A 7,218-nucleotide genomic window follows, 5' to 3' on the forward strand; every position below is an offset into this window, starting at 1 on the left:
CTTTCCCACTCTCTCTCCCCTTCCATTCATATCAAGATTCATTTTCAATTTTCTATATATACAGAAGATCAGTTTAGTATACATTAAGTAAAGATTTCAACAGTTTGCACCCACATGGAAACACAAAATGAAAAATACTGTTTGAGTACTTGTTATAGCATTAAATCACAATGTACAGCACACTAAGGACAAAGATCCTACATCCATTAGGGGCTGGCACTGTAGCATAGCAGGTTAAGCTGCTGGCTGCAGTGCCGGCATCCCATATGGGCACCGGTTCGAGTCCCAGCTGCTCCATTTGCAACCCAGCTCTCTGCTATGGCCTGGAAAAGCAGTAGAAGATGGCCCAAGCCCTTGGGCCCCTACACCCACGTGGGAGACCTGGAAGAAGCTCCTGGCTCCTGGCTTCAGATGGGTGCAGCTCTGGCCGTTGTGGCCAACTGGGGAGTGAACTATTGGATGGAAGACCTTTCTCTCTCTCTGCCTCTCCTTCTCTCTCTAACTCTGACTTTCAAATAAGTAAATAAATCTTTTTTTAAAAAAGAAAACTCAGAAAGTTGCAAATAGACATGATATTATAAACTGCATATCTGAAAAACCCACTGCTAATATCATACTTAGTGGAGAAAGAACGCTTCCCCTATCATGGAAAAAGCAAGAATGTACATTTCGACATTTCTACTCAACATTTTACTCTTAGCTCTAGTCAGCACAACTAGGCAGAATATATATATATATATATATATATTCCCCCTGAAGTGGAAGAAATAAAATAGAAAATCTTAAATATTTTCCACAAAAAAATTGCTAAAGGCAGTGAACAAATCCAGAAAAGTTGTAGTAAACAAGGTCAATACAAAATTCCATTGAATTTCTGTACACTCAACATGATCAGTCCAAAAAGGAAAATTTTTAAATTCCATTTATAATAGTATAAAATAAGGATACATTTAACCAAAAAATGTGATCTTTGTACATTGAAAACTATAACATCATTCTTAAAGAAATTAAAGATGTTCTAATTAAATAACAATATATCCCATATTCATGGCTTGGAGGACTTACTATCAGAAAGATAGCAGTATTTCACAAAGCGATATACAAACTCAATGCAACATCTTTCAAAATCCCAATGGACTTTTTGATAAATATGGAAAATCTAATTCCTAAATTGATAGGAAACTGTAAGAGGTCCTGAAGAGCTAAAACAACCTTGAAAAATGACCAACTGGGGAGGGGGAATACTCCCACACTGATTGTAAAAACTTACCAACAACAGCAATAAAAACAGTTGGTATGGAACAATGATAGATCTATAGGCTAATGGAATCAGATAGTGAGTGTAGAAATCAATCAATCCATCCATGACCAACTGCTTCTTGCCATCCATTTGCGACCAGGACAACAAGACCACCAATGGGAAAGTATAGTCTCTTTATCAAATGGTGCTGGGATGACTGGATAACCAGGTGCAAAAAAATGAAGTTGGATTCCTACGTCATGTCATATTTCAATAATTAACTCAAAGGGTAGACATGTGGTACAGTAGTTAAATTGCCACTTGGGACACCTGCATCTCTCAGAGTTCTGGTTATAGTTCTGGTTATATGCTTCTGATTCAGCTTCCTGCAAACGTATATCTGGGACATAGCGGTAGTGGCTCAGGTGTTTGGGTCCCTGTCACTCACATGGGAAACCCAGAATGAGTTCCAGGCTTCTGGCTTTATGCTGATCCAGCCCTGTGTGTTGAAGTTATTTGGGGAGTGAACCAGTGAGTAGAAGCTCTCTCTCCATCTCTCTCTTTCTTTATCACTCAAATAAAAATGAAGAAAAATGGAAAATAATAACCGTTGGCAAAGGTGTGGATAAATTGGAGTCCTTGTATGTTGATAGTGGGGATGAAAATATTTCAGCAGCTGTGGACCACAGTTTGATGGCTCTTCAAACAGTTAAACACAATATTACCATATTTCCAAGCAGTTCCACTTCTAGGTACATGAATATGCACAAAACAATTTTTAAATCAGTGTCCAAGCGAACTCTTGAAAAAGATTTTCACAGCACATTACTGATGACTGCCAATGGTAGAAACAACCCAAAATTTCAATATCAGATGATGGACTGAACAAACTGTGCTATACACATATGATGGAATATTAAGCAGTCATTAAAAGGAATGAAACACAGATACATGGCACTGTATGAGTGAACATCAAAAACATGCTAAGTGCCAGAAGTCACACACAAGAGGTGACATATTGTATGATTACACTCAAATAAGAAAATCCCTGGGGACAGAGCAGGTGGTGACAAGCAGTACAAATTTTATTTGGAGGGGATACAAATATTTTTGAAGCAGAAAGAGTTGACTATTACTAAAAACCACTAAATTTCTTACTTCAAACTGGTAAGTTTCCTTATGTAAATTTCACTTCAAAAATCAAAATTACTTGGCATGTGTGTGTGCAGTTCTGGCTTCTTTAGTCTGTTCCATTGATCTCTATGTCTGTCCATTTGCCAAAACCAGACAAATGATCTTGAATGCTATAGCTATACAGTAATATTAGTAGTGTGATTCTTCCATCTTTTCCAAAATTGTCACATCTGTATAGATCCATTGCCTTTACCCATTTTTAAGCTTTATTTATTTGAAAGACAGAGCTACAGAAAGAGGCAGAGAGAGAGAGAGAGAGAGAGAGAGAGAGAGAGAGAGATGTCTTCTATCCGCTGGTTCACTCCCAGATGGCTGCAACAGCCAGAGCCAATCCAAAGCCAGGAGCTTCTTCCAGGTCTCCCACATTACCCATATATTTTAAAATGAACTTGTCTACATCCACATAAAAATCTTACTGAGGTGCTGACAACAGCTGTGTTAAACATATAGATCAATATTGGTGGAATTAACACTCTCATTACATTGAGTCTTCAAATCCATTAACATGGCATGTCCAAATACATTGATTTTGGTTTTCTTTTATTTATTTTGTCAACATTTTGAAACATCCACCATGTAGATGCTGTATTTGCTTTGTTACATGTGTAGTCAAGTATTTTTTTTAAAGAGTGCTTTTTAAAAAAAAATTTATTTGAGGGGTAGAGTTACAGAAAGTGAGAGGGAGAGACAGCGAGAAAGGTCTTCTGTCCATAGGTTCACTTCCCAAGTGGCAGCAATGGCTGGAACTGCACCGATTTGAAGCCAGGAGCCAGATGCTTCTTCCTGGTTTCCCATATGGGTGCAGGGGCCCAAGCACTTGGGCAATCTTCTACTGCTTTTGCAGGCCAAAGCAGAGAGCTGGATTGGAAGAGGAGCAGCTAGGACTAGATCCTGTGCCCATATGGGATGCCGGCACTACAGGCAGAGAATTAACCTTCTGCGCCATGGCACCAGCCCAAGCATTTCATTTTAAGAGATCATCACTAGTAATATGTTTTCAGTTTGGGTCCACATATTTATTACTGGTCTATAGAAATGTGATAGATTTTTCCATGTTGATCTTATTTCCTGCAAACTCAAAAAACTGTTTCTTAGCTGTAGGAGTAGATTCTTTGATAATCACTTAATCTGATTACTTCTCCCTTTTCAATCTGCATGCCTTTGGAATCTTTTTCACTGTGTTGAAAAAGTGCTGAAGGTGAACATACTTGGAATATTCCAAATCTCTGGGAAAAATACTCAGCCCAGTGAAAATTTTTAAGAGCAAGTAAATGGGACCAGCGCTGTGGTGTAGTAGGTAAAGCCACTGCCTACAATGCCAGCATCCAATATGGGTGCCAGTTCGAGTCCCAGCTGCTCCATTTCCTATCCAGCTTTCTGCTATGGCCTGGGAAAGCAGTAGGAGATGGCCCAGTCCCTGGGACTCTGCACCAGTGTGGGATACCTGGAAGAAGCTTCTGGCTCCTGGCTTCAGATTGGCACAGCTCTGGCCAATGCAGTAAATTGGGGAGTGAACCAGCAGGTGGAAGACTTCTGTTTCTCTGCCTCTGCCTCTCTGTAACTCTGCCTTTCAAATAAACAAATAAATAAATCTTTTTTAAAAAGAGAGCAAGGAAGTTAAGAACCGACAGATGAGCAGAGCTCTCCTAAAAGAGATTGCATCTAGGGTACAAGGTCCCAAGTCTGCAATGAATTATCCTGTAGGAAGAGAATTTCAGCACAGGGGTGACAGCAAGATGGAAATACACTAACCCGAGGATACGAAAAGGAATTGCCAACTCCAGCTATAAACACAGAATTACATGTTTCCCTGCATACACAAATTAGTGTTTCCCCAAGAAGTCTGTATTTACACTTTGGTTACAACCACCAGGTGGTCATTGTGTTTCTTTAAGCCTACATCCTATAGCAAAGGTTTTTTTCCACAATACTTGTATTTATATATGAACAGCAAAATAGCAAAATAGTCTATTCACTGGAGCACCTTAAAAATATGTTCATTTTTTAAAATATCTCATAAAGTTGAAAGAAAAACTTGGCATTCTGATAAATTAAATGACCTGGGTCCAAGACTTAAAAGTGAAAATAGATTATTAGGATGAACTTGGCCTGCTACTGATGCACCTCAGTATGCAGTATCAAACCTTGATTCTTTCCTGAAACCTGAGGGCTTCTGGAAACTGTTCTCACAGCCATATAGTCAGGCTTTAATCAATTCTGTTTACCTTGTTAACCAGATTTGAATGGAAATTTGCTAGTCTAGAATTCTCGACTATGCAAGGGTAGAGCAAGGGCAGAATCTCACCTCACTGTTCCAATCAGACAATAAAAAGAGAAAAGCAGAAATTCAGAAATGTCCATAGGGTATGAGGATTGTTGCCAGCTAGAGAGTTCCTCTGAACACGGGGTCCTGGCAGAAGAACACTGGGGCTCCCCCTACTCCTCTCTGTAAAGACTAGGGAGGAAAATCCCCGATTTCCTCGAAGTCAAATGACAAGGACCCAAAGAGAAATGAGAGGAGCTGGTTTTGCCCCTCTAAACACTTGGGGAACACAGGCCGGCAAACAGAGCAAATCACATTGAGATAGCAATACTGCTCCTCTCCTGGAAATTCCCAGACAGGAATGAAGCCGGAGCATCCCAGGATGTTCAGCATCTGGCAAGGCACAGGCCTGAGAGTCTCCCTGTAGGACCACATGACAGAGAGCCATCTTTAGGATACACTGGCCAAGAGATTGTCTTTCAGATGAGGGAGGGTACTAAGGAGGCTGCAGGCAGGGTCCGAGGCAATGGAAGACACAGGAGAGCAGGTCCAAGGCTCCTCAGTCACGTGAGGGACCAGGGCTATGCAAGAGTCCCACGGGCAGCCTTGGAGAGGGCTGGCTTCTCTGCCTATGCCTGTTGGACCCCAGCAGTGATCAGCCTCTCCCAGCCAGAAGATCACAGTGGGACTGGCTAAAGTAAAACAACTACTTGCCTTTTGCTTTCTGATTCCTTCCTCATACAGATTAACAATAGGAGGAAGAAGAGGAAGAAGCATAAGAGAAAGATGCCCTGCTGTGGACGGAACAAGTCTGGGGAGAAAAGAGGCTTTGAATCAAATGTGAGACTGAAGTTTTGATTCAGACGAGATCAGGCCTTTACAACAGTGAACAGGAGTTCAGCCAGGGGAAGGAAGAGAAGTCCAAACAGAGCGCTATCAGAAGAACCAGGCCGGAAAATTGAGGCTGCTCCTGTCGTAGCCCACTTACTGCAGTCCCAGCTCCATGGCTATGAAAATTAAACACAGGCAGAAAACTCCAGAGAATGACACTGACTACCCGAGAACCCACTACCCAGCTCTATCATACCCGGATGCTTTCCTACACTACCTTGTACTCTTAAAAGTCTTTATTATTATTATTATTTTTATTTTTTGACAGGCAGAGTGGACAGTGAGAGAGAGAGAGACAGAGAGAAAGGTCTTCCTTTGCCGTTGGTTCCTGATCCGAAGCCAGGAGCCAGGTGCTTATCCTGGTCTCCCATTGGGTGCAGGGCCCAAGGACTTGGGCCATCCTCCACTGCACCCCCGGGCCACAGCAGAGAGCTGGCCTGGGAGAGGGGCAACTGGGACAGAATCCGGCGCCCCGACTGGGACTAGAACCCGGTGTGCCGGCGCCGCTAGGTGGAGGATTAGCCTAGTGAGCCATGGTGCTGGCCCTTAAAAGTCTTTGTAAACATCAACAATAACACTGCAGTCCCATATACCCCAAAATGTCCCAAACCTGCTCTTCCTCAGAGTTAATCACGATCCTGAGTTTGGCATGTGCCATTCTGAAAAAGTTTTATGCTATTAATACACATGTATTGGACTATTAATAATTTGAAGACAATTTGCTTATTTTAAAACTATACATTCGTAACATACAGTTTTGAGAATCACTGTGCAACTAGCTTTTTGTTTTATTCACCATTATATTCTTGATATTTGCCCATTTTAACCATGTAAATCCACACACAGGCAACAGAGACAGAGGGACAGAGTGCTCAGGATTACTCAAATTAATTATGCCAAAACTACTGTTACAATATCACAGTGATTCATTTGCTCATCGGTGGTCATTGAGATTGATTTAACTTTTGTGGTTATGAGCATTTCTGTGGTATACTACACTAATCATGCTTCTTTGTGCATGTTTATTATACTAACCTGGAAGGAGAATGTCTGCATTACTGTTAGGGGATGTTGCCAAATTCATTCAATCTGTTGTTAAACTCACATCCTCCCCGCAGTGATGGGAGTTTCCTGCCCAGTATCCTCTGGGCTCCAACTGTTTGCACCCAGGCCACATCATTGCAGGACAACCTGCTCCCCATAGAACCGGGAAGTACAGAGTACTGGAGCAGGACCTCCTACCCCTCTGCTCAGTCCCACCTCTTTGGAATTGATTCAACTGCTTCAAAACAAGCATCTGTGGGGGCCTGTTCATCTCGGAATTTAGACAAGCCATTGTTTAATTTTTATTAATAATTTACTGATGAAATTATATTAGTTTCACTAAAATTTTTAACTAATCTTTATTCTTTACCTTGATGTACCCAGGTCTCTCTTTCTCTGGCCTCTCTGCTTACAGTTCAGCACCTATCTAACCAACATTCACACAGCACCGTCTCATGCCAGGTGAGATCCTTGTCATTCAGGCTGTGCATGGAGGAGTTCCTGTCAACAATTTCTCAGGGAGCATATATCACAAGAAGCAACCACATAAGTAATGATGCAGCAACACAGTGCTAAGTGCTATGAG

The sequence above is a fragment of the Oryctolagus cuniculus genome, chromosome 12, assembly GCF_964237555.1.
Source record: "Oryctolagus cuniculus chromosome 12, mOryCun1.1, whole genome shotgun sequence".
Classification (NCBI taxonomy): Eukaryota; Metazoa; Chordata; class Mammalia; order Lagomorpha; family Leporidae; genus Oryctolagus; species Oryctolagus cuniculus.